Source organism: Nomascus leucogenys, chromosome 13 (assembly GCF_006542625.1).
Source record: "Nomascus leucogenys isolate Asia chromosome 13, Asia_NLE_v1, whole genome shotgun sequence".
Taxonomy (NCBI): domain Eukaryota; kingdom Metazoa; phylum Chordata; class Mammalia; order Primates; family Hylobatidae; genus Nomascus; species Nomascus leucogenys.
Window position 1 is genome coordinate 69,807,785 of NC_044393.1, and position 27,995 is coordinate 69,835,779.

At 35.5% G+C, this 27,995-nt stretch overlaps 1 protein-coding gene and 1 non-coding gene across 2 annotated transcripts in view; both read left to right on the plus strand.

Annotated features, from left to right (window-relative positions):
• KCND2 (potassium voltage-gated channel subfamily D member 2) overlaps positions 1 to 27,995 on the plus strand; it is a 482,600-nt gene that overhangs the window by 385,755 nt on the left and 68,850 nt on the right. The gene's annotated exons all lie outside the window — the stretch shown is intronic.
• On the plus strand, positions 19,171 to 19,275 carry LOC115838081. The gene has a single exon (XR_004033136.1). It is a non-coding gene; the product is annotated as a U6 spliceosomal RNA (small nuclear RNA).

The following is a 27,995-nucleotide window of genomic DNA, read 5'->3' on the forward strand; positions in this document are numbered from 1 at the left end:
CCTGCAACTAACTAGCTATGTGACCTGGAATATGCCAATTGGCTCATCTATAAAGGAGGAACAATAATATTATTTACATCATAGGTTTATTGCAGGGATAAAAAGGAGATGTTGTTCAGCATCCATTTATTCATAAAACAAACAACAGTAACACACCTACTATGTGGCAATTTTTATGCTAAATACTGAGGATATACAAAATTTGAGTTCCTGATCTCAAGGTCTCAGTCCAGAGGGATTGCTGAGATGCCAGTGGATATACGCAAAACACAGTGACAAGAAACACAATGTAGACAGAGCATTATGAGAATATGGAAGAAGCAGCCATTAACTTTGCTTGGAGAAAGTTAACAAGCAGCAGGTTTGTTTCCCCACAGGGAAAGTTGAAGGCATGTTTTTGAGCATTTTCTCTCTACCCAGCTTTAAATTGTGGCTTAAATGCATTCAGAACATGTCCAGTTCTGTGTTCTCTGTATAGTGTTTCTTGTATAAATGTTTATTATTTGCAATGATGATAATGTCCTTTTCTATTGTTTGATTACTGGGAAAGCAGGGGTGGCTGAAATCTCTTGTGGTTCTTCAGCCTGTTTTAATAGCAAGTTGTTCCTGATTGTTTCTTCCTAGAATGACTCCAAGAATGCACGATATTTGATACTGTCAATGAGAAAATATGTTTTCTACATAATGTCAAATAACATATTCATAGTCATATTTAATTAAACAGGTATTCAACTGGAGAGATATAAAGCTTTCAACATAAAACAATTTATGAATATGAGAAGTAATAGATACTTGTATCTTGCTGGCTAGCATGTTAATTGTTGCAATTTATATGGAAAGTAATTCAGAAACATCAATCACAATTAATTATTTACAGAATCTTTGACTCAGCATTACTAATTCTAGGAATGCATTCTGCAGACGTATTGGCCATTTGTGAAGTAGCATATGTATGAGAATATTTACTGAAGTGATTGTAATAGTAAAAGGTTAAAAACCACATAAATATTCAACAAGATGGGGGAACTGGGTTATCAAACTATTAGATAAATTTTATGCATTGTATATGTAACATATGTTCAAATAATTACAATGGAGTGATATGCAATGGTTAAAAAGAATAAGACAGCAAAATATGTACTGATACAATACCAAGCAAATCGGTAAAGTGCTACAGTAAAGTGCACAATTGTGTATGGAGTACATAATCATTAGTGGATGGAGATATAGATATTTAGATATAAATATAAACACAGCTATGGATATGGATATACAGAGATACATTCATATGGATTTTTTATATAAGTAAGCTATCCCTAAAAGGATACACAAGAAATAATCACAATGGTACCAGAGAAGGAGATGAAATACAATATTCACTTATTACATACATCCGTGCTTTTTGAACATGATATTATGTGTATGTATTACCTACTCAAAAATGCATTAAATGAATCTAGAAAATAAACACCTAAAACATGGAATATCATCCACAGCCATATTTATAATTGTCTTGGTGGAAAGGATTTTTGTAAATTCACAAGGGTTATACATGTTAATTTATTTTTATATTTATGTTGGGAAAAGTTTGAATTTTTTCTAAAGGGAGAATATTTTTAAAATTCCTTAATTTACTTTTTCCCCCAGGAAGTAAATAAACTTCAATTACTTTACACCAAAAGAGGCAGCATCAGCTATAAAAAAGTGATGAATCCTGTATTTGATAGCATAAATGAGGCATAATAATCAAAGAAAAAACTTTTGAAAAGAAGAATGTTTGAGCTACGGGATCCTTGGGATGCCAGCAGTAATTTACGCACCATTACTTATTCAAGGTTGCATTCCTAATTACTCCTTGGTAAAAAAATAATTATTATACTATAGTGATTACTCCTTTCATCACAGAAGATAAACAATGCTGATATAGGCAAATCTTAAAGAAATAGAACTCTAGTTTGTTGATAAAGTTGTTTACATGCAGTAGTTGAAGTCCCGGGAATATATTAATAGCAAAAACATATTTCTTAAAGAGCATTGAGTTTTCCAGCAAACTCTCGTGCTCAAGTATTTCTACAAAAATGTACATAAACCAAGTCAATTTTAAACTCGATTCCAGATTGTTCATGACCTACTCATTTTCTCACACATTTGTGAAAGCACCTTTAAAAAACAATGAATTAAAACTATTGAGCTGTACCCTCACCCAAAAATGATTGAAAAGAGGAAGAAAAATTTACCTTCTTTAGTATGAATAATTTATCTACATTCAAATTTTAAAGATCCTAAAACAAGCACTATCATTTTCCAACAATAGTAGTTGCAATTATGTACATCTATATTTCTAGTCAATCTAATCAAATAGGTCAAAATTAAAGAAGAAAAGCCATGCCTTGATTGCATACACTCAATCTACAAGCTTTCCTGAGTTTTCATTTGTTTAAAATTATATTTAGTTCATTCTTTTATACAAGTATTTTAACAAAGTAGGAGAACTTTTAGTATTCTATCAACTCTTTATTGACATATGCATTATCTATCTTATGTATTTAATACTGAAAGAAGTTTTATACTGGCACGTATCCCTTTTCATGGCTGGCCTGCCGTTCCTGGTCATTAGTTGTAACATACTTATAAACACAGTTTTTTAACATCCTAAGCCAAGCAAAATTCAGAAGGTGGAACATACCGAAAATACTTAAGGATGTACTCTAAAGGCAAATGTGTGTTTGTGCTTTTTAGATTATGCATAGCACTGCTTCCTTATATTACTGTGGACTGGACTTGACTCATAGGTATTTTACCAAATGAACCATGGAAGACTATTTCCTTTTATAATTCGTCACTGTAAAGCAAATGTCTAAATTGGAAATGGTAAAAACAGATCTTTCATTATATTTCTAAATACACAGAGCATACTGAGATTAAGTATTTAAGATTCATATCCAAGTGTATCTATAATGTGTTTTAATAAGGTCATGAATAATGAAGTAATTTTATACAATGTGGAAAACCTGTGAAGTGTAGCACTCAAGTGATATTTATCTATGAGGTGTATCCATTTTATGGTTCCCTTGTCATAAATTTCATTTCCACTTGTGGAGTTGTGTCATACGCAGACTAATTAATATGACTTATCCTGTGGCTAAGCAGGAATGTTTTTCACTTTTCCTTTATTCTTTCACCTTGTGCAAAATTATTATTCCCCTCAACACCTCATTTATCTCTCACATTCACCCTAGGGAGTCCCTTGTGCAGAACAACTAGGAGGTGTATAAAGGGGAACAACAATCTGGCAGCCTCATCATAAAATGTGATGTTAGCTATTTCTCTTTCCAAGGGACCTGTCCAGCTGAGACTGTATGAGGCCTCTGGGCCACACATGCAAATACAGCAAACTCACATTCCAAGAAAACTTTTTCGGCAAAAAGACAGAGGAAAATAGCTTTGTAACAGAACTTGCCTTTTAAAGGGGGTTAAAAAAAAATTCTGTTTGGGGGAAGTTATTTATGTAGAAGAAATAAACAGCTATAGCCCTGTGTCAAGAAGAGACATTGTTACTAAACTAGATATGCATAGAAATGGAATTAAGTTCCTTGCATTCACACTGCTAATTCTGGGATGATTGTTCATTTCCAATAAACAAACACCATTTTTTAAAATTTGGTCAAAAACACTAAAGAATAATTTGAACCCATATTTTATAAATAAACAGATGACTTTCTCATAACAGACGTGAAAACAGGCATTGATATCTATATCTATATCTATATAGATATATGTCAGATTTTAACTGCCATTATTATATTGGCCCTTATTTGGGTCTATAGCTGGCTCTTGCTAGGTAGAAGAGTTTACCCTTAGGCCTCTGTTATAACAGGGTCTAGTTCTGCACAAAAGATTGAACTATTTGTGTACATGCTAGTGTGAAGTAGCCTTATCCCTAGGGGCTTCAAAAACAGCAAGTTGAGGCCAGGTAAGGTGGCTAATGCCTGTAATCCCAGCAATGCTGTAATTTCAACCAAGGCAAGAGGATGACTTGACTCCAGGAGTTCAAGACCAGCCTGAGAAACATAACAAGACCCCGCCCCTAAAAAAAAAATGTTAAAAATTCATGGGGCATGGTGGCGTGCCCCTGTAATCCTAGATACTCCACAGGCTGAGGAGTGAGATTCACTTGAGCCCAGGAGGTCGAGGCTGCAATGAGTTATCATCACATCACTGCACTCCAGCCTGGACAACAGAGTGAGACTCAATCTCAAAAAAAAAAAAAAAACAAAACGAGAGATTTTACTCTTAATTTATGATGTTTATACATGTGATTTGCCTTGTAGCTAGTTTCGATAGTGCATAGATTTATGAAAATTCATATTACCTAGATTTATTCTTGACCAATAAAACTCATTCTAAAGGATTTTTCTAGCATATATAAGTAAATTTATTAAGAGAAGCTAAGTGGCCTGCATGCTAGTTAACCTAACAATTAATCGAAATTTCCACTAGAATTTGATTAATACATCTAATCAACTTCACATGAATAAAATTGCACGTGGGTTCTTGATATTTCACACAAGAGGTAATTTTTTTTTCTAGAAAGGAAGACTTATCAATGGTGATAGTTTTAAGCTCCAAGTGAGCAAGAAATTGAGTCTCCCCTGTTCCTGCTGTATCTTCAACATCTAGAAAAATCTCCACATTTGTACTCTTTCGTGGATTAGATGAAGACCACCATGCAGAATAAGCCCCAAAACATGAAAACAGATTCGTTATTTCATTGTTCTAATCAAATAAATTTAATTTTGCAATTGTTTGTGATATACATAATGTCTACTAAGTGACATGGGATTTAAGTATAAGTGGTAAGCAGTTCACATAAGTGATTGAAATTAGCATGATTTTAAAGAACCAAACTTGTTTGTTTGTTTTCAATATTATTCTCCCTTCACTAGACCAGTTTTCTGAGCTTTATTTTCCACCATTACTGTTTTCCACGACACTATGTGAAAATGAAACCTTCCACACACCCACATTAATTCAACAACTATGAAGCATATCTTAGGCACTGTGGGATTGGTCTATACCAGCAGAACTGTGTTGAGTACTGAGAAAATAAAAAGATGAACTAAACTTCCTTCAAACTTAAACACCTAGGAGAGATAAAGTATATAAACAAATTTGAATCTTCCTAACTTTATACATAACAGTCCTCGGTATGTAACTAACTGAATAATAAATTTTTATTAGGATTATAGAGTTAGAAAACAAGAAAGTCCTGAGTGCCTAAAATTCAGGGGTCAAGAGTGCAAAAGGAGAAGCAGCAAATATACTACCAATGGAGGGAAAAGGAGAAACAGAGAAGATCATCCAAACTCAAGAGACTTCACAGTTTCCCTTTGGTCCTGCCATGTCTTCATTTGTGCAAAGTTATACAGATGGCACGTCTTCGGATTCTACCTCTAAGATGAATGGATCCCAGCTATCATCCCACAATAGGGCTAAGAGGAGAGAGGTCCCTCTTCCAAAGTCTTTATTAACCTTTACTATGAACCAAAATTCTGCTACAGATAAGACAACCGTGCAGTCTCGTTGACTGGAGTCCTTAATCTAACAAACATGGCAATATCAAAGGCACCATCTGCAAGGAAATATTTGTGTGTGGAATTATGTGTCGTATTTAAATTCTGTATATACAGTAGTAGAAAATTATTGGCAAATGCATGGTTGCCTCATACACTTACATTGCAATTGTGTAAGTTTTCTTTGATTAAGATGTTGTAGTGTTCATTGCATACCAGGAGTAGAGAATAGTAAGTAAATTTGCAACTGTCCTCTTATGACAATCCAATCAGACATTTATATTTAAACATAAAACTGTAGCCATCACTCAGTATACATGGGAGATTGGTTCCAGGAACCCCACGTATAACAAAATCTTCGCATACTGAAGTCCTGTAGTCGGCCCTGCAGAACCCCACAGAACCTGCCTGTAGGAAAACTAGGGTTTTGCATCCCACAAATACATTTTTGTAATTAGTGTGTTTAGTTGAAAAAAAAATAGACATAGAAGCAGACCCACGTAGTTCAACCCTGTGTTGTTCAAGGGTCAAGTTTAATTAAGGAAAATATAGCAAGAAAGATTACTTTTAGATTTTCTAGTTGCTGCAGAGAACAGTAAGAATACTCATCACCTCTGACGACACACAGATTTTGTAGGTTCGGTGTGGGTGGGATGTTATGGGTGGGCATGGTTAATTTATTTGTTATAAGAAATGTAATAAGTTGTTATAATTTCCCCCTTCTGCAACATATGGGCATGACTTACTGCTACTTTTAAATATATTATCCAGCTTCTACTATTATTTTAAACTTGGTAACTGATGTCCAAGAAGAAAGCAACTTTTGACTCCTATCATCAGTTCTGAAGTCTTTCTTCCAGTTAAAAGCAGTTAACAGTGAACATCCAGTCTTATGACTAAAATGCATACATTCTTTCTTTTTAATTTTCAAAAGAGAAACAATGATTATATAAAGAAAGCTTCCTAATCAAGAAAAATGTCCTTTCTCTAACCAAAGCAAAAGTGAATGTGGAAAGGAGTCTTCAATTAAGAACGGATCATTTATTTTCCCTATACATTATTACCTCCTATTTCTTTCCATTTGGTTGGATTTCAATAGAAATAACTTTTATGTTAAGTTTGTTTAGCCTTAGTTTGCTTTAAAAACATAAACCATGTCATTATTATTGATGAGGATAGGGCAGCCAGGGTGGTCTTGAAAAACCATTATATTCAAATGTGCAAATGCACATCATTATATGAATTAAGGCTTGCTTATGTACAAAAGTATCAATGGGATTAGTATAAAGTCATTAAAGATTTTCAGGAAGAATATGTTGTATTATAACATGCTCTGTAGTTTCAATCAAGGAATAGAGTGCTCTTGGCCTCAGTGAATGGTTTATTTGTAAGAAATATATTCCTATTGCATAGCTTCCCTCTAGCTCCAGCATTTAAAAAGAAACCATCCAATAGGTCTTTTTCTAGAAATTGAGATGGGTAAGAGAAAGAGTGTTAAATATTACTTTCTTTAAGTCCTATCTTAAATGAAGAAATTTTTCAAATGATGTGTAGATAAGGCTTTTATTTATTTTTGTTTTTGATTTTTAATTTTTATATATTTAAGGGGAACAAGTGCAGATTTCATACATGAATATACTGTGTCATGGTGAAGTCTGAGCTTTTAGAGTACCCATCACCAGAATAGTGAACATCATACCCAATAGGGTTGATATCTCAAGCTAAATAATGATGTGGAATCAGGGAATGGAATGGAGAGTTGACTCTCCTAATCACCCAAATGGGTCATCTGTATTGCTCCTGGAAGCTGAGACCAAAACCTCTATTTCTCTAACACTTTACAGTCAAGAAGCAGTTGAACTGTCATTTTTTAAAAATAATAAAATATTCTAAGGCATCATTAGTCATGATTATTAGTCATGGCCATAGGTTCCTGAAGCTTAGAGGATGAACTCACCTCAGTAAAAGAAAAGGAGGCCAGGCACTGCGGCTCACACGTGTAATCCCAGCATTTTGGGAGGCCAAAGCCGATGGACTTACTGAGGTCAGGAGTTCAAGACCAGCCTGGTCAATATGGTGAAACCTCATCTCTACTAAAAATACAAAAAATTAGCCAGGCATGGTGATAGTCACCTGTAGTCCCAGCTACTCTGGAGGCTGAGGCATGAGAATCGCTTGAACCTGAGAGGCAGAGGCTGCAGTAAGCCAAGATCACGCCACTGCACTCTAGCCTGGGTGACAGAGCTAGACTTTGTCTCAAAAAAAAAAAAAAAAAAAAGAAAAAAGAAAGGAGAGCAGGAGGTCTGTGAGAAATACTCAGGTTTTCAGTGAATGGCACTGTTACACGTTTCTGAGAAAATTGGATAATATGATGAAGACTCTCTTAAGGACAACCTACTCTGTGAGTGGACTTTAAGTTTTGCCCATTGTTGGAATAGTGCTTGGAATGTTAAAGGGTAGCAAAATATGCTACAGCCAAAATATGCCATTTTGACATTAGGACAACACTGAGCTACAGGTATTTTTAAACAAAAACAGCAAGTACACAAAGGGTTCCATGAGCCTCCCCTTTTTCTTCCTGAAAGCAGGACATTAAACTAAAGGGTATCCTCCCTGTACAATTGCCTTTCCTTTTTCAACCTATTATAAAAGTTTTTAGGTTTTGCCAATTCTTTGGCTCTTCATTTCCTTATGAGGGCACCCATGTGAGGCAAAACTTATATTAAGTAAATCTGTGCGCTTTTCACCTGTTAGTCTGTCTTAGATCTATTTAATTTTTAGGCCCAGCTGAAATACCCCAAGAGAATAGAGGTAAAATTTTGCCTCCCCTGTAGTTTTTATCCTTGTCTACACAGTGTTTGCCAAAGAGAGGGCTGGTAAAATGTGGCCATACATTTTTACTAAAATTTAATTGAATAAGCATTATAATCTTCTCCTAAATGCCTCCAAGCATTTAGAATAGTATTGTTTTTAATCAGGTAAAAAAAATCTCATTATAACTTATTGTCGTTTTTATTATCAGAAAGTTCTTCATAACTAAGTCGTATCTATATCCCAGCATATCTCTCAAATGAACAAACCTTCAGTGATAATATTACATTCCATTCTTTGTGACACAATTCTACACAATGTATCTCTCTATTGCATGTCTCTGCAATAGCCATGCTTTACAAAGAACATAAAATGTGTGTGCTATTTGTGATGTGTGAGGGGAAGCACACTGAAGTAAAATATCAAATAGAATATTTATTCTTTATTTTTTTGGTTCCTAAATAAAAATTAAATTATTCTTCAAATTCTCTTTGCCTTTCTTACTTCAGATAACTCAACCACCTGCATAAAATGCGGCTTAGGCACCAAATCAACTACCAAAACAAAGGCACCAAAGAAAAAGACTTAAAGCTGGAAAGTGAGGATGGAATAAAGATCTGTACCTGATCCTGATTTCTGTTACCTGCTCGTTTTCTTCAATAGATCCCAATGCTTTTTAACTCACTAAATGACTGCCAGCACATTGGTTGATGCATCTGAATGCTTTCAGGCTAGGAAAACGTTTCAACAGAAGCCTCACCCTTGTGTGTAAGAGTCCTAAGCAGGAATATGACTAGAACTATTTGTTGATCCTCAGCTGTCCTATGCAGCTCTCCAAACCCTCTGGACCTGACCTCGGTTGCAACACAACAGGTGCCTCTAGACAAATATCTGATATGTAGTATCATTTGGAAGGGTACATTTGTACCATGTAGCGGTACATGGTAGGTTGAATGTAATTTAATTTCTTCCTCTTATGTATTCTTGAAGCATTTTCTTAGTACAAATATTATTACATATCTTACTACCAGAATTCACTCAACTGGTTAGATTAACAACAACAAAAAAAGAGGTTATAGATGAGATTAGTTTATGATCAGTTGAGCAATCAGCAATAAAAAGACCAAAATAACAAAAATGCAGAGATTTTTTTCACAGTGATTTTTATGCCTCCCACCTGCTTTAGTTTTTTGAAATAATGGGATAATTCAAAAGATGCCAACTCATGATAATCTTCCAATTTTATGATGGTTTTGTTAAACATGATAAATGAAACCTTAAAAACTTCAATTTTTTAACTTTCACTTTTTAAATTTACTAAATTATTTAATCATAGGATAGATATAACAATAGAAATACAAGATATAAGGAAAAATAGTAATTTACCTCCACCATTCTACTCTGGCTTCATCTCCCTGAGATAAGCAATACTAACCAATCTATATTTATAGTTCTTATTTTTCTCTATGCTCACAAAAATGTGCTTACATGCAGATGATTACATGATTACTTTTCTGTAATATGGCATGTGTTTCTACTTGATGCTATGTCATGGATACAATTCCAAAATAATGTGTCTGCCTACAGGAGAGATTGTAGTGAAAACATGCACCACTATATTTCACAACATTCAGCTGAAGTTTCTTTCCTGTCTTTCAAGAAACACCAATTAGTTTCCTCACCATTATTATATGCCACAGTTAATATTCTAGGCACATTAGAGTACTTGTGCTCAGTGATTCAATTATAGTTCCAGGATATTTGCATAGGAGAAAACAGGTCTAAGCATGTCAGGTAATTTCTCCATGACCTTTAATGACCTAGGGTGGTGACCTTCCTTTCAATACTAAATCTCTTTTCCCAAACTGACACTTTTGTGAAGGCATATACATGCATGTTTATGCATGCGTGCACGCGCGCGCGCACACACACACACACACACACACACATATAAACTTTGAATCCTGGGTGGTTAATCTTAGGCAGTTTCCACTGTTTCTGTGTTTTAATTTTGTTGGTTGGTTGGTTTTTCGGCCTTCTTTTTATCATAAATGTCTTTGGCTTTAGAAACAACTGCTTTTGTTTATTTGGCACACTGCTTATGTATTTTTCTGCCTTGGCCAAATTACTTTATAAACCAACTATCAGCAGCTTTGAATATAGTCATTAGTACATGTAAAATTATACATGTGCCTTAAATCTTCACCAGACTGATCCAAATTTGTATCTTGGTATGTTGAATGTAATACACTACTATACTCATGGTGTAATTCATATAATAACTTATTTAATAGGAGAGAAGAAATGAAGGGAAGAAGGGAGGAAAAGAAGAAAGGAAGGAAAAGAGAATGGGAGAAAGAAAGATATAAACCACAAAAAATACATATTTAGCATCAACATTTAAAAGATAATAATTATCTAACTAGCAGAGGCCACAGATAGAGCTCCCGATATTTTGAAATAGTTTCATGTTATAGGTTTTCAAGCACAAGTAAAATTATAAGGATATGTGTCAAGGACAATTATGTTGGCGAGAAAACAGAATTTATGAACCCTTGATTTTCTTCCAGTCCCTAAAGCTTTGATTCCATGTTGCATCTACAGCTTTCCAGACGCCTTGGCTGTCACATTAGTGATTCAGTAATTATTCTAAGCAGAGAAATCTGTAGGCGAGATGAGTGGAGTTAGGTAAACTTTACTGTAATGCTCAAACCACATAGTAGAAAAATATTGACCAAGTTAACATCTTAGAGTCCCAGATCTAATCCAGAGAAAAATAAAACATACAACTATCTTCAGAGATCTAGCATATTGTATTTAATTACAATTTGTTCTGGCTTATTGCTTTTCATTTTATAAAATCCACGATGATGTGGTTTACTTAACCAGATTTTAAAACCCAGGGACCCAAAATGCTGATTATTTTTCCAGAAAAGTGCAGTGACACTCTAGTTTATAAACCTAGTGACTTCTTGCTGCTTATGTTATAGTGCAAACAAGTAGATATTTAAGGGACATTGAAGTGGAAGTAAATAACTGTTGTGTATCATCATAATAAAACCATTGAATAATTGCTGAAATAATCTGATTTTGTTTAAGAGTTGGGTGATTGATGAGTTGGCAGTTATTTATGTCCTTCTATAGGTCTAAATTTTAAAATACACCAGATATTTAAGTTGAATGTGACATATTTACCTCTCTCTTAGGCAACCTCTAAGCTTAATTTATTGTACAAGTACAAATTTACTTGATATATCAATGCACTTTTCAGTATCTTAAATTAATTCCTCATTAACTAGTTTTATTTTACCGAGTTGAATACCTGTATAGCACAAAAACAGATTCAAGTTCTTTATTTTTTTCCAAGTAATGTCAACAGCTTTCATTCCTTCAGGGTATGAAGGCAGGGTGTTGTGTATGCCTGTGGACTGGTAGCAATAAAAACAACATAAAATTAGTTAAAAAGGAAGAAGGAGAATTGGGAGATTTTCTGTGCTGCTTTTACTAATCTAAAAGAAATTGTTAAAGTCATTTAATTTACATTCTCTTTATGATAATTGACTCACACAACCCATCTTTTTTTCTTCAAATAATTTTGCAATGATCGAAGTAGATTGGATCTTTCTGTGGCTGTATCTGTTTATTACAAGCACAATTATTCAAGTAACAAATAGGGAAGTAATTCATAAACATGCACACCCAATCAGATATAAATCTGCAGATGCTCCATTAGTAACTAAAGATAATATTTCAAATATGGTCCATATTTTTTACAAATAACAATGTATTAAATATTAAGTTTTTGATTAGACAAATAAAATTTCAAATCAATCAAAAAATAGTACTGGAGGGGAGGACATAATTATTAAGAAAACTATTATTGTAGGTAAGTCTTTCAAAAAATTTAAAGGACTTTATTTTGAAAGATCAAGTAGGTTTGACAAGTATTTACATGTGAGTGCATCATGCCTGTCCAGCATTATATCATGAAATATTTTACATCATGGATCAATCTGGTAAACTGTTAGCCATGATTCTTAGTATGCCCTTTTGGGTAGGGAGAGGAAGAGGGGACATTTGAGATCTAAAGAACATTGTGATCTATGGTATTGAAAAGCAGGCATAAAGAGAAAGAGCACAATCAGCAAGGAGAAATACCAAATCCCTTCCACAAAGGAAAGATAAATGTAATTGGCCAGTTTTGAATACCTATGTGTCAGGACCCAGTTTCTTTCTAAAGATAATAAGGTAAAAGATGCCATTGTTTTACATAAAGAATCAATAATCTAGTATGAACATAATACAATTTTGATAAAATAGAGCCACGGAATATAAATGATACTTTAGACCACCCTTGAGAACTTCAGATTAGGAATTTTTTTACCCTGTATTTACTCAGTGAGAACTCAGCATAGATACAAGTAAGAATGTTGCTATTTCTTTGTTCCTTGTCCACACTGTGAGACATGCATAAGCTCTTGCAAAAGCATCCGTCAGGCCTGCCTTCTGGACCCAACTCTAAGTTTGCTAGGCTAAATTAGCACAGTCAGCCTAACTTCTAACCACTAGGCTCCTCCGCTGAACAACAAACTCCATTAAAAGATAATGCTTTGATTTGCCTCTTTTTACTTGCCACTCATATATGTTCTCTAAGTAATGCAAGGGGAAACAAACAAAAATGGAAAATAAAAAATAAAATACAAACCTCTATAGTTAGGAAATTAAGAGTAAAGAAATTTTAGGTAAAAATTTATTCAATATATCTCAGTTCTCAAATTTATTCTTTTTATCTACACTGAATCAAAGAACAATTGCAGAAAGGGTAAGAGGAGAGGGAGAGACAGAAGGAAATAAACAGAAAAAAGAGACTCTAAGTCATGCAAAAGCCTTCATAAGGAGGAAGTACATCACAAGCTGAACTTCAATCAACAATCACTTCTTGGGTGTAGAGTAGCAGATTTATTTGAAGTCTAGCCTCTTTTTCCTGTGGTGGAATAAGACTCTTACGATTGCAAAGGGTTTGATTTCTTATTTTAAATGTGATAATGAAAACATAGTATGGCTGCCGTTAGAGTGATGTGGTCCATTTACAAAGATTCTTAACTTTGGGAGACATTTAAGATTCTAATAAAAACCATGTACCTCCCCAGAAAACTGTAGATACATGTACTTATAAAGTCTTCTGTACACAGCTTCAAAGTGGTCTCAAAATCCTTGCAGCCATCCAGGGATCAAGGTTTGGGGTATCATGTTGTCTTTATCTCATCTTCATCTCCAATAATTACAGTAATAAAAGAAAGAAGAAAAATATGAACCCCATACTGTGTGTATATAAAAATCTAAGGAGTGGCATCTGACTGGATCAAATCGATGCATGTATGTCATAAGAATCTAGGAAGCACCAAGTTGAGTGAGATTAATGGGCCCCTAGCCCCTTATTCCATTCCTAAGACTGGTATTAAGAAACACGGGCAAGCAAGAGACATACCCTCTTGGTTTTCCTTTTAGCTACAAGCAAGAGACATACCCTCTTGGTTTTCCTTTTAGCTAAGAGGCATTAGAGTTCTTCAACCAAATATATCTTTCTCATAGTAATCTAATTTCTGTCCCTACTCAGTAGACAAAAATATGCCCAAACTTGTCTCTTTATTGAGCTTCAGAAGGAGAGCAAAAATAAAAAGAGAACAAAGAGATAGTTGTGACAGACATGTCACTCTACCCTGATCTCAGCTTTTTTTCCCTCACAAGAAACAAATATTCTTCTCAGGTGTGAGAAGGTAAAGACAACATGTAATACCAAAGTAAACTCATTGTATTCTGATAGCCCTAACCAGAAGCCAGAAAAAAAGAGTACATTTAAGTATCTCATTAAAAAGTTTATTATTATACCTGAGTAACTCAGAGGAATCATGCACACATTAAAATGTGTGCATCTCATAACTCCAAAATAAAATCAAAATTCACTGAAGCACTCTCAAATAATGGCTTACTAGAGAAAAAAAAATTAAAAACTGGGACAAGGTTGCGCATTTAACCAGTGTGCTTATATTATCAAAATGAATGGATTTTCTTCCTTGAAAAATTTCACACATCGATGGTAACATAAAGTTCAGTAATTATATTCTATCTCCTATCTTTCCAACACTGTGTGATGCAGTAATTCTTCTGTGTCAAGATGTAAAGCAGCTGGGAACTGAACAAAATTAAAACACGTTTCACTAAGTCGTGAGCTGAGAATACCTCTTTTTGCCCAAGTGAAGGCATAGAGGAAAAAAGGAGTGAAAGGGTTTTCTGAGAAAGGAAAGTCTTTATAACAACAGGCCTTTAAAATAATTATCCCTGCATTAAAAATGCCAGAAAACAAAATTCTAATACATCCAAATTGTCCTTTAATTTTTTTTTGATTTTTCAAAATGTTTCTTGACATAAAACATCAAGGTGGTTGCTTGAATAGTAAGATTACATTGCATCAGTTTCAGGATATTAGTTCAGGTCTAATAAAATTTTAATAGAAATATGTTTAATGACTTTAACTTACTGCTGAATGAATAGTACTCTGCAGGATTTGATAGTATATGACTCGAGAAAAGATTATTAAGAAGAAATATAAGGCACTTTTATAAAAGATATTTGCAGGAAACCATTAGATGATACAGAAAATCAATAATGCCCTAGTGCCAGTTTCAGCAACATTAAAATTACAGTGCTCGTTGATATTTATGATGATAGAGCTACCAAATCATTTCATTTTTGTCTTTCACTACATTGGCATTTTTCTTTCTTATCTGGGACCAGTTGCAACATTTGATCTGTTCCTTTAAAAAATGTTTTACAGATTATCCTGTTTCTCAACAGCTCTTCTAAGGAAGAACTTTAACAGTCTATTCTTTATACTTTCAGTGTATAAATGGATTGGTAAAGTTATTTCCTTTTAGGGAAGGCATAATAATTGTAAAATATTAAGACATTCAAAATGAATCTTAGTAGAAACAAATAAATAGGACTTAATAAACAGAGTTGCTCAGCTTGCTTTTTTCCAAGAGGAAAAAAAATGATGATAGTCTAGCCTCATTATCTCACATGTTTAAAACTGAAGTCCAAGCAGTAATGAATTGTTCAAGAGTGAAATTGTGTATAGAGTACAAATAAATATCTTGATTTTTTTCCCCACGTCCTGCTCCAAGTTCACCCAAATTATCATGCAAACAGGAATATAGAGCTTACACTTATTTGGCTTTTGAAGTAACCCTGTGATTTTTTTAACTGGCTAAACTATTAAAAACAATGGAATTTGGATAAATTGATAGAATCAGAAGAAAAAATAATGAATGGTGAAATATTGTTGCCACCATTTTTTGACTTGGGGCCCTGGAGATATACATATATATATATATATATATATATATATATGCTATTTAACTACATATCCCAGCTAATAGGCTTCTCCACAGGTAAGGAGACACAAAAAGATAACCCACTGGAAGGCTGTCTACAATTGCTGTCTCCAACTTTAAAAGGACAAAAAAAGTTTAATGATTTCCCAAACCCTGAGCTCCTCGAGTTATAGAATATAAAAATAGTAACTGCCTGAGGCAATGTCATCTCACTGGTGGCTTCCATGAGTTGTGAAGTCTGCGCCAGTGATAAGAGGCTGGGAGAAAACTTTCAGATCTTAACCCGTGCTAAAACTCTTATGAGTCAACCTTTTTCCATAGTAGCCAATCGGATACATTTTTAAGCATTAAATTCACATACACTAACACATGTAATAGCAAAAACAGTAATAATAAAGGCTAGAGGGAGGGTACACATTCACTCTTAATGGAATCTGTTTCAAAAGATGAGTCTACTGCCTATAAAGATAAAGATAAGTTAATTACATATAAAGCTTTCTGCAGGACCATAGTCTTCTTGAACTTAGAGGGGGTGAGGGATAAAAGGCTACATACTGGGAACAGTGTACACTGCCCAGAATAAGGGGTGCACTAAAATCTCAGAAATCACCAGTAAAGAACTTTTCCATGTAACCAAAAACCGCCTGTACACCAAAAACCCTGAAAATTAATAAAATAAAATAAAAAGTCATTGGTAATACTGCATTTTGGCTTAAACATTTCTCCAACTTATTCTACCATCCAGACCAGTGTGTCATTTTTTCAGGATCATATAGAATTTCCCAGACTTCGTTTTCTAGGTCAATCTGAGAGCCAAATATAAACATGTGAAATATGTGCTAATGCTTACCATTTATATTTTCTGCTAGTTGATAGTTATTTTTTTTTACTTTCAATGATCATTCCTTGGATAGTGTTAAATCAGACATTGGCAACCTCCCAAAGATGGAGAAGGGGTGGGCTTTCAGCCTGTCATAAGCCCATGGATTTGTTGCTAACTAGATCCCCATTCCTGCTGCTGTCCAGAGCCACCACCTGCTTTCCCCAAGAGTCTGATTTATCACCCTGAGTGAAATCAGAAATTCACTGTAAAACCATGCCCCACCTCCGTCCAGCTTCCTAGGGTCTGACTTTTGAAAAGGGATGAATAGGGCTGGGCGCGGTGGCTCATGCCTGTAATCCCAGCACTTTGGGAGGCCGAGGTGGGCGGATCACGAGGTCAGGAGATCGAGACCATCCTGGCTAACACGGTGAAACCCCGTCTCTACTAAAAATACAAAAAAATTCGCCAGGCGTGGTGGCAGGTGCCTGTAGTCCCAGCTACTTGGGAGGCTGAGCCAGGAGAATGGCATGAACTCGGGAGGCAGAGCTCACAGTGAGCCGAAATCGGGCCACTGCACTCCAGCCTGGGCAACAGAGCAAGGCTCCATCTCAAAAAAAAAAAAAAAAGAAAAGGGATGAATGTACAACATTGGTGTTATTATTACCTCTGAAAAGATAGCTAGTCCTTAATCTACACTATAATTATGTTTGTTTACATTTAATAGCTATTTTCCAACTACGTAAATTTCCCATTCCAACTTATGTTTGTGGATGTAAATATGTTCATTTTTAATGAGATAAGATTCGCTTTCTTTTGAATTTGTTTACCAAGTGTGCTAGCCATAAAATTCTCCACAAATGCCATAGATCGGGGTCCCCAACCTTTTTGTCACCAGGGTCCAGTTTCGTGGAAGACAGTTTTTCCACTAGTTAGATTTTTATTAGGAGCATGCAACCTAGATCCCTCACATGTACAGTTCACAATTGGGTTTGCGATACTGTGAGAATCTAATGCTGCTGCTGATTGGATAATCCGATTTGACAGGAGGTGGAGCTCAGGCAGTAATGCTCATATGCCCACTGCTCATCTCCTGCTATGTAGCCTGGTTGCTAACAGGCCACAGACTGATGATGGTCTACGGCCCGGGAGTTGTGGACCCCTGCCATAGATGATCTACCTGAGATCTGGATACAGGAGCCACTCAGTAAATATTTGTCGCATTAAATAAGCCAACTCACTGTACAACAGCAACCAACTCACTTCCTAGGCAACCAGGCCATTCAATCATCTCCACTCCTTTCCTCACCACTGTCATACATAGGAGACTCCTCTATACCAGATCTTACCATCATTCCACAGCATTTTAACGTCCACATCTGTGACCCCTTCACCAAAACAAAAACTAGTCACTAAAAACTAGACACAGCTTATGTCCAATGTTACACCCTTTCAACCACTGTTTTGCCAGTTTTTCTGCCCCTTGATCTATTTCCCCAATTAGAACCCTCAAACCTGCATCATTCTGCATATTCCTTCTTCACTCAATTCCACAGAAAGTGGGTAGAATAAATAATCACACAGCAATGATCTCATGATTTAGTTGATTCTTTCTCATTTCTCAAAACATGCTTGCTAAAACTTCCTCAGCTTATCCCCATCCTTTTTTTTTTTGTAAATTTATCTGCATCTAAGCCTCTCATAGTCTTCCTATCTTCAAAGAGCAGTCTTTATTTCCTTCAAAGCCTATCCTCACCTGTTCTTTTTTTTTTCATCTCCTTCTGCTTCCTCGGGGACCTTCATTAATGGATTATCTCCTAGTTCTATCATATGTTCAACCTACTTCTGTTCAGTGATTCTTTCACAATAATGTAGACATCTGCTTATTTAGAAAATATTTCTTTGAGTCCTGTTACTCCTTCCTTTTCTTCCTGACAGAAAAAAAATCATAAAGGAAAAGTTCACTCCAATATAAAGGAAAATTTTTCACTTCCTGTAATTCATTCACTCAAACTCTAAAATTCTACTCCAAAAACCACTCTCACTGCAATTATCAATATACTCTTTGATGTTGTATACAATGGATATATGTCAGACATGTTGGTGACATTTCCAGAGTAATGAAAGCTACTGACCCCTCTTACCTGTTGAAATGCCTTTGTTGGCTTTTATAACACAGTTTTCTCCTGAGTAATCTACTGCTCTGGCCCCTCTGAAGTAGATACCTCTGTTAACTCCTCTCTCTGCGTCCACAATAACATTTCATTGGTTCCTTCTCAGCCAAAAGTTCCCCTAGTTTTCACAGTCTCCCCGGGTATATCACCCATTGTTGTTATGCTTTTAAATTACCAACTATAGTCAATGAGCCAGATCTATCAGCAGATCAGATCTGTGATAGGCTGACTTGTGTCTCCCTAGAAATTCATATGTTGAAACCCTAGCCCCCAGTATTTTAAAATATGACTGTATTTGGAGATAGAGATTTTAAAGAGGTAGTTAATAAGTTAAAATGAGACCATGAGGGAGGAGCCTCATCTCATTTGACTGGTGTCCTTATACAAAGAGGAAATTTGTGCTCTTTGGCAGCACATATACTAATATAGGAAGGATACATAAAAGATTAGCACAGCCCTTGCGCAAGGTTGACATGCATATCTGTGAAGTGTCTCATAATAAAAGACAGAGAAAGAAAGAGAGAGAGAGAAGTTTGAAACATCTTTAAATCTGAACACACAGAGAGACAACAGGGATGTGTGTATGTGCACAGAGGAAAGACCACGTGAGAACACAGCAAGAAGGCAGCCATCTGCAAGCCAAGGAAAGAGCCTCTGAAGAAACCAAACTTGCCAACACCTTGATCTTGGACTTCTCGTCTCCAGAGTTGTGAGAAATCAATTACTATTGTTTAAACCATCCAGTCCGTGGTATTTTGTTATGGCAGCACTAGTAAACTAACATGAGATCCTTCTCTTGAGCTCCAGATCCCTCAATACAGAAGCATTCTAGTTAACACAAACTGAATGTTTTGTACTTCCCAAATCCTTGTTCACAATTATATTCATTTTACTTCCCTCAAAATCTGATTCTCTTCTTTTATTCGTATCTGATAGTAGGAATACAGCTAACCAGTTTCCCAAACCAGAAACCTGGGAGTTATCACTGGTACATTCAGTTTTTTCATCCACCAATTTTACTTGTTTATCAAGTCATGTTCATGCTGCAAATCTAAAATCCATCCTCCTTCTCCATATCATTATTTCCCACTTAAATGTTGTATCAACCTCCTTGCTGGTTTCCCATCTTACTATAGCCAGAATAAACTTACCAAAATGTAAATCTCATTATGTCATTCCTTTGCTATAAATTTTTCAGTGGTTTTTCGTAGCCTACAAAATAAATCCTAAGTCTTCAGTATGGCATAAAATGCCCTCCATGGCCTAGTGATGGCATCCACTATCATCTACCTTTCCAAATCTATAGTCCAGGCATCCTGAATCATGTAGAGTTTTTGAAGGTTGAATAATCTTTCTTCCATGCCTTTTTCCAGCCTTCCCCTCATTACATGCCTCTTTTTTTTTTTTTTTTTTTTTTTTTTTCTACAGGAGCCTCGCTCTGTCACCTGGAGTGCAGTGACTTGATCTCAGCTCGCTGCAACCTCTGCCTCCCAGGTTCAAGCGATTCTCCTACTTCACCCTCCCAAGTAGCTGGGACACAGACATGTGTCACCATGCTGGGCTAATTTTTGTATTTTTAGTAGAGATGGAATTTCACTATGTTGTCCAGGCTGGTCTTGAACTCCTCACCCCAGGTGACCCGCCCACCTCAGCCTCCCTAAGTGCTGGGATTACAGGCGTGAGCCACTATGCCCAGCCACCTGCCTAACTGTCATTATTCTCCTACAAAAGTAAACACAGATGACATTTGTGAAGAGTCTTACTTAAATGACCTGCCACAGGCTAGCCTGATCTAGGCGCTGCTCCAATAACAGCCATGAGAGCTTTGCGTATATTAGTTCCATATCACACTAGCATTGCAATAGATTCTTTACCTGTGAGTCTAAGGCACTGGATTTAAAGTATTCAAAAAGTTGTGTCTTTGTATCCTGAGGATCTGGTATGAATTCAATAAATGTAAATTGGTGGAAGAATAAATGAATGAATGAATGAATATATGAGTGCAGGTTTAGGCATGTCAAATTCTATGTAGAATTTCCTGAGGGATAAGCCATTAGTAGACACAGCTATATTCTGAGTCTGAGAATTTTCTTAGATAAATATTTTCAGATAAACACCCTAATCCCTCCAGATAATAAATTTTCCCAACTCTTATTTTAAAAATACAGCCGCATCCTACAGGCAATTTATTGGCATATCTACTTAGTTCTGCAGTTTCACAAACATCTAATATCGTGGTCAAACACATGTACCCATAAGGCCAAGGTCCTCAAACTTTGTATTGCTTTGTATTACTTATATTCTACCAGGTGAGTATGTGTTGGAGGGGAAGAGTTCTTCTTTTCTCAAAAAAGTAAAATAGTAAAGTATACCTTTGTAATACAACTGATTCAAAATAAACAGGCCCTAAGTATGCATCACTTTAGAAAGCAATTATTTTGATTTTCACTAAAGTTTTATAATTACTATTCACTAAAATTTCATCTTATTCCAGCCTCCAACAGAAGTTAAAAAAAAAAAAACTTTTTCTACCTACCTGCAGCTTTTGTTGAAAATATGAGTTTCTTTTCCTGTTTTTCTTACAAGTCTCTCAAATTACTCAACTTTCTTATCTAGTAATTCTTATCTAGTAATTTAGAGTCACTACAAATTGTTCAACTCTTCATACTACTGCGGCTTGCTAACTTCTTGGGTTTTTAACTTTATCATTCTTTATTGAGTTTCTACTGCTTTTTGTTTGATTGTTTTTAGAGACAAGGTATTGCTCTGTCCCGAGCTGGAGTGCAGTGGCATGATATTAGCTCACTGTAATCTCTGCCCCCTGGGATCAAGTGATTCTTGTGACAGGCTCTCGAGTAGCTGGGATTACAGGCATGCACCACCATGCCCAGCTAATTTTTTTTCTTTTTTTTCTTTTTTTCTTTTTAGTAGAGATGGGTTTTCGCCGTGTTGGCCAGGCTGGTCTCAAACTCCTGGCCTCAAATCTACCTGCCTGGGCCTCCCGAAGTGCTGGGATTACCAGCGTGAGCCACCGCACCCTGCCAAGTTTCTACTGTTTCTTAATGGTGAATGCATGTTTATATGAAGCATATGTCCAAGTCTCTGGAATACGTATAAGAATGAGTTATAAAGAGACTTCCTGTCTGCTATAATGTATACCTATTTCTATCTCAGGCCTGTGTGCATGCAGCTGGAACTGTGGATGTCAGGAACAGGATGACCTCTAAGGTTATTATGCTTGCATAAAATTTTGTTATTCCTCAATTATCTCATTTATCATAGTATTATAATGAGTAATAAAGCTGTTGTCCCCTTGACTAGTTTATAAGTGAGCATAGTGTCTTCCTACTTGTCTTTCTATTCTTTTTTTTAAGGCAGAGTCTCGCCCTATCTCCCAGGCTGAAGTACGGTGGTGTGACCTCAGCTCACTGCAACCTCCGCCTCTTGAATTGAAGCAATCCTCATGCCTCAGCCTCCCTCACGCCACTACACCCAGCTAATTTTTGCATTTTTAATAGAGACGAGGTTTGGCCATGTTGGCCAGGCTGGTCTTGAACTCCTGACCTCAAGTGATCTGCCCACCTCAGCCTCCCAAAGTGTTGAGATTACAGGCGTGAGCCACCATGCCCAACCTCTCTTTCTATTCTTAGCATAAGGAACAGCCTAGCATTTATAGATGTTCAACAAATGGCTGTTGTTTAAATTGTTTTAGCCAGCTTCTTATCTCTTGTCAATGTTGAAATAATTTTAACTTTTTGGTAGGGTTGAATTTTTAAAAAAAAAATGCTTCCCTTTTATTTTTGCAATTAAAAGAATGTTTAATCATTAACTGTGAACCCACTTTGGATGTATTTTACTATGTTTAGCTGCAGTTTAGACATCACTCAGTCCCACCATACTCTGCTCTGCATCACTGAATTTATTGCACCAAATTCAGTTCCTAGCTGTCTTTAAACTATATGGACTGTTAGTATTTCTTGGTTATCCATATAGTTTGGAAACCTGTCTAGTATTTTCTTTCTCTGGCTCAAAACTATATTTATTCATTTTAGAATGTAGTTGTATATTGGCCACAACTTCATATTTCTATTGATTATTATAATCTGATTCATATTAAGATAGATATATTTCAAGATATCAAAGATGAGTTATGAAGTGAACAAAAATCCTGATCAATGATTTACATTTCTCCTGGGAAATACTGTACATCTATTTGCCATGGTAACCAGGCTTGTTTTCTTACACCATTTCTTTCCCTTGCATCGCTGGCCTGTTTCGAAACATAATGACCAAATTGCTGACTAATATAACCATTTGATGATGCTGGATAGGAAAAAGAAAAAAGGCATCTGGGTAGCCACAATCTACATAAGAAATAAGCATGCACTTTCCTTTAAAGGACTTATCTGAAGTGATCTAATTGGCTGTGTTGTTGAAGGACAGAAACCTAAGATCATAAAATCATAACTAATGAATCTGAGTCCTGATTAAATAAACATTCATTAAATCCAATGGGTAATACCCACGAAAAATCAAGCAAGTGTATAATCACAGTAACTTGAAAACTGCTATTCTTAATCTTGGGAACTCTATCAGTGATCAGCCTGTCAGGACTTAAGAGCAGAGGGTGACTAGCACGAAGTCTTTGGAATGGAATAAAGGCAGGAATCACAAGTAAAGGACCTGCTAGAGTTTAGAGACAGTGCAATAGAGAAAGTGCTACCAAAAAGATATCTGTGAATAAATGGAAATGCAAAGTATTTACATGACTTACATCAGGGGGTCTTCTTTGAGTAGCCAGTCACCTTGGAATGAATCAGTACCAGGGAAGAGTAAACCAGTAAACCAAGAAACTGATGATGAGAACTAGAGAAGAGTCATAAAATAAGGTGATGAACAGACCATTTGTGAGTCCCAAAGGTTCCATATCCAGCTAGTCTTTGTGAAATAGTTGAGGATAGAGGTGGATTTGCTGTTAAGTTGAGTTTCTGTGACCATTGGTGGTAACAATTCGAATATATATATATAAAATACTCAATGCTAATTTAACTGTTACTTTAAATTATAGAAATCTGAATATCCAGAAGATAGAACATAGGATCCCCTCCTTCTGGAGACATCAAGAGTATAAATCAGATGAAATCTGTCAGTCTTTGAGACATCACCTCTGATGATTACATGTGGTGTTAATACTTTCATTTTTGCTTTCAGAATGCTGTTAATTCACAGACTAACTTCTGAAGGAGAAGATTGCAATATAAATGAGATATTTAATTCCTAAGGTGCCTAATGTAGGCTTATGTTTTAAAAGGAGATTCAAGCTTATTTCTAGGTCAGTAAGAACATGTATAGCAACTGTTATTTTAGGGTTCATGAAACTAATCAGTAGTCCGTATACTTTAATCAATGTTGCATCTATATCCTTTATTGAAAATATAATCATTAATTTGTGGGCCATTTTTATGGAACTGTCAGTGGAATAGATGGCTTTTATGAATTGAGACCAAGGCTGATCCTTCACGCCATTTACTGAAAATAATAAGCCTTATCAGAACAGAATACATTGACTGTGTTACATTTAAACATCATAATGATTCTTGAACATAAACTCTGAGATGGTTAGGGGGATCTGACCTTAGCAAGAACATCGCTTACATTTATCCTAGCATCTAAATAAGCATGGTACATTCCCAATTTCCTGTATGCATTCAATTATATAGGACCCAGTACTGTAAAAGTATGTTTATTAATCCACAGAGCTCTTCTAGCTCTTCTACCGTAGATATGATTTTATATATATATATACACACACGTATATATACACATACACACACATATACATATGTGTGTACCTTTACAGTTCATTACACACACATGTATAAACATACACACATATATATACACATACACACATATGTACACATACACACATACATATACACATACACACATATATATACACATTTAAATATACATATAAATATTACATATACATACATACACATATAAATATACAAAATGTAAATGTGTATGTATATAAATGTAAATATACATTTACAGTTCATTACATGCACACATATATATACACATACACACATATATATACACATTACAGTTCATTACACACACACATATATACACATACACACATATACCTGTGTGTACATTTACAGTTCATGTATCTATAGCACTTACACTATATATAATGTGTGTGTGAGTATATATACAAAATATATATTTCGTATATATATATATATATATACTCACACACACACACCAATATATACTCACACACACACCATACACACATTCTCTCTCAATGGGGGCTTACTGTGACTACAAAGTCCAGTTTCAGCTTGAGTTGTGTATATGTTTACATTCATAACAAAAAGTTCTGAAGCTTGACCCAATTGTACTTGACTTTACTGTTATACTTGTAAGGTAACAGTACTTTCTAAAATATTGATATTGCTCTTAAACATTGAACTCTTCGAAGATACTAAATGTGGTACAGAATATATACAGACAACATGATGAGGCAGTTACATTGCTTATATAAACAGTGAAGTTTCCATATTTGGATATATTTGCATTGTGTATATATTATTCCATCTGGTAGCCTACCCTGAGGCTTTATCACCCTACTTGTCCCATAAAGATTCTTGAGATTTTTATTGAAAGAAACAATGAAAATGCTAATTAGTTATATTTTTCATCATAATCTTTTTTTTATACTAAAGGATCTCTCTCCTTTTTTGTTTCTGCTTCTATATGCTATTTCCAATGAGTTTTGTTGCCCCAAAGCTATCATTTTTAGGCTTCTAATATTGTTTTCTGTTCACAGGGCTTAATAACTACTTTTTAATGGATTCTGTTTACCTCAGAGGCAGGCATTTTGGAGAATTCAGCTTATATTAGGGCAGAATTAAAAAATTCTATGTGGCTTTGGGGGCTTCTTCCCTCAGAAAATTAAAATGGTTTAATCTTTTGGCTGAAAAGGGAACTGACATGATTCCTTTTAAAATGAGACATTGGGATTTGACAAAAGAAGACAATCCTGCATGTATTTAAACGCATAGATAGCATATTTTATGCACATAATTATTTTAGCTCTTTTAATTATTATTTCTTACCTGCTTAAAAAAATGGCTGCCTAACCAAGCACTGGAAGTTGAGGTTCTGTTGCTTCAATAAGAGTAACCATGGAGTCCAAGTTGCACATTCTTTTTAAAAGCTTCTTTTTTGACTTAAAATGCTCTCCATTTCTCTGTTCGCTTTAGTCATGAAAAGTCCATTTCATAACTGAATTAAATAATGCTAAATTTAGTACCCCAAAAGGGGTTCTTTATTCATTTGCTCATTTAAACACGCATTGCTTTGTGCCCCTAATACCTGCATAGATTGATGGGAGGCACAAAGGGTCACCTTTTCATAGCGTGGTTAGTGATACAATAAGGTAAAGGAAAAAGAGACGGTTTAGACTTGAGTAGACATAGATAAGAGAATTAAAAGGGAAAGCTGCATTTAATTTTAGAGATGATTAATTTGCATTAGAATAGTTGTCGCCTACAAGACAATTTAAAGGAGAGCATTCATCAACTGATATAAGAAACAACAGTCATCATCTACCACAAATTTTTATAGCCCAAACAAGGTACAAACAGGGAGGGCATTGTGCTAGAAGTTGGAATAGAAAATATATGATCCCTGCCTCTTTGCTATCTGGCTGGGAAGACAAGAGTAATTGCAGAAAGCATTCTCTTCATTTTCTCTCCACCTTCTCACTCCGTGGCCCTTTGTCAATATTTCTCTTCTGCACTCATCACTATCTGCCTTGTTTTAGCTATTCCTACATGCACATGTGATACTCGTGATACCAGACTGTGAACCCCATGAGGGCAACAACTGTTTCATCGCCGTGTAAATAAAACCAGGCAGCATTCCTTATGACAGAGAACACATAACAAATATTAGTGAATGAATAAATCAAACTGTAAAGCAGGATAACATACGCTAATGCCACATAAATGGGATCTTTGATCAGATGTCATGCTAGCGAGGCCTTCTCCAGCCACCTGATGCATATTCTTCCTCTGGCCTACCATCTCTTTAACCACTCGCTCTGCTTCATTTGCAAAATTCTTATTGCTGCCTTTCATTATAGTAAATATTAACTTATTTTCAGCATAATACAATAGTATGTAAGCTCTCTGGGAGAAGGGAATTTGTTTTATCCATTGCCATAAAAATCGCTTCATTTTAGAGCACTGCTTGACACAAAGTTGCACTCCAATATTTGTTGATCAAAGAAATTAAGAAATAAAATTATAGGGAATAGTGATAATTTTTGTTTTAGGTAAGTTGATTTAAGCCATCAAGATATATTTAGCTAATGCCCAAATACTAATTGAGAAGGAGCAGGTCCCTTATGTTCTTAAAAATCCTGAGTGATGTGCTAACATAATACTTACATGTTGGTTTAGGTATTGAACTATCAATAATATCATTCTTTAAGCTGAATTCCTGTAATTCACATCCAAGAACTGTTTTCATCATTTGAACAATTTATTCATATGTAGTGTATCTGAAGCCATATAAACAAGCAACTCCCCAAAGGAGACTTATTTCAAACTAGCATTTGGCTGGGATGCGTAGTCCCTAAAGAGTTGACATTGCCCGGGAATATTCATTTCAGAATGCTGGACTGAGGTCAGGATTCCAGGACCTCTGCTGCTACTAAATAACAGATGTTTCAGTATCTCAACTTCCTTTTCACTAGCTAGGGGTATGGGGGATATAGGGACGGCATAAATGGATTTTAAAATCCCTTCCAGCTGCAATGCTTACATATTCTATTATTGATAGTAAGGATGATTTTGATGGAAGAACAGGGAAGGTGATGGGAAGCAGCAGGATAATCACATTCCAACTAAACACATGCACTCTGTAACCACAATTTTTTAACACAACTGGCTAATTTTTGTATTTTTAGTAGAGACGGGGTTTCATCATGTTGGCCAGGCTGGTCTCAAACCCCTGACCTCATGATCCGCCTGCCTTGGCCTCCCAGAGTGCTGGGATTACAGGCTTGAGCCACTGCGCCTGGCATCATTATTTTCTTACTAGTATAAAGGCAAATAAAAGCCATCTTAATTAAAGAAAAATCTTTATAAAATATTTTAGGCATAAACAGTAGCATAGATGATAATATAGTGAGTCTGTG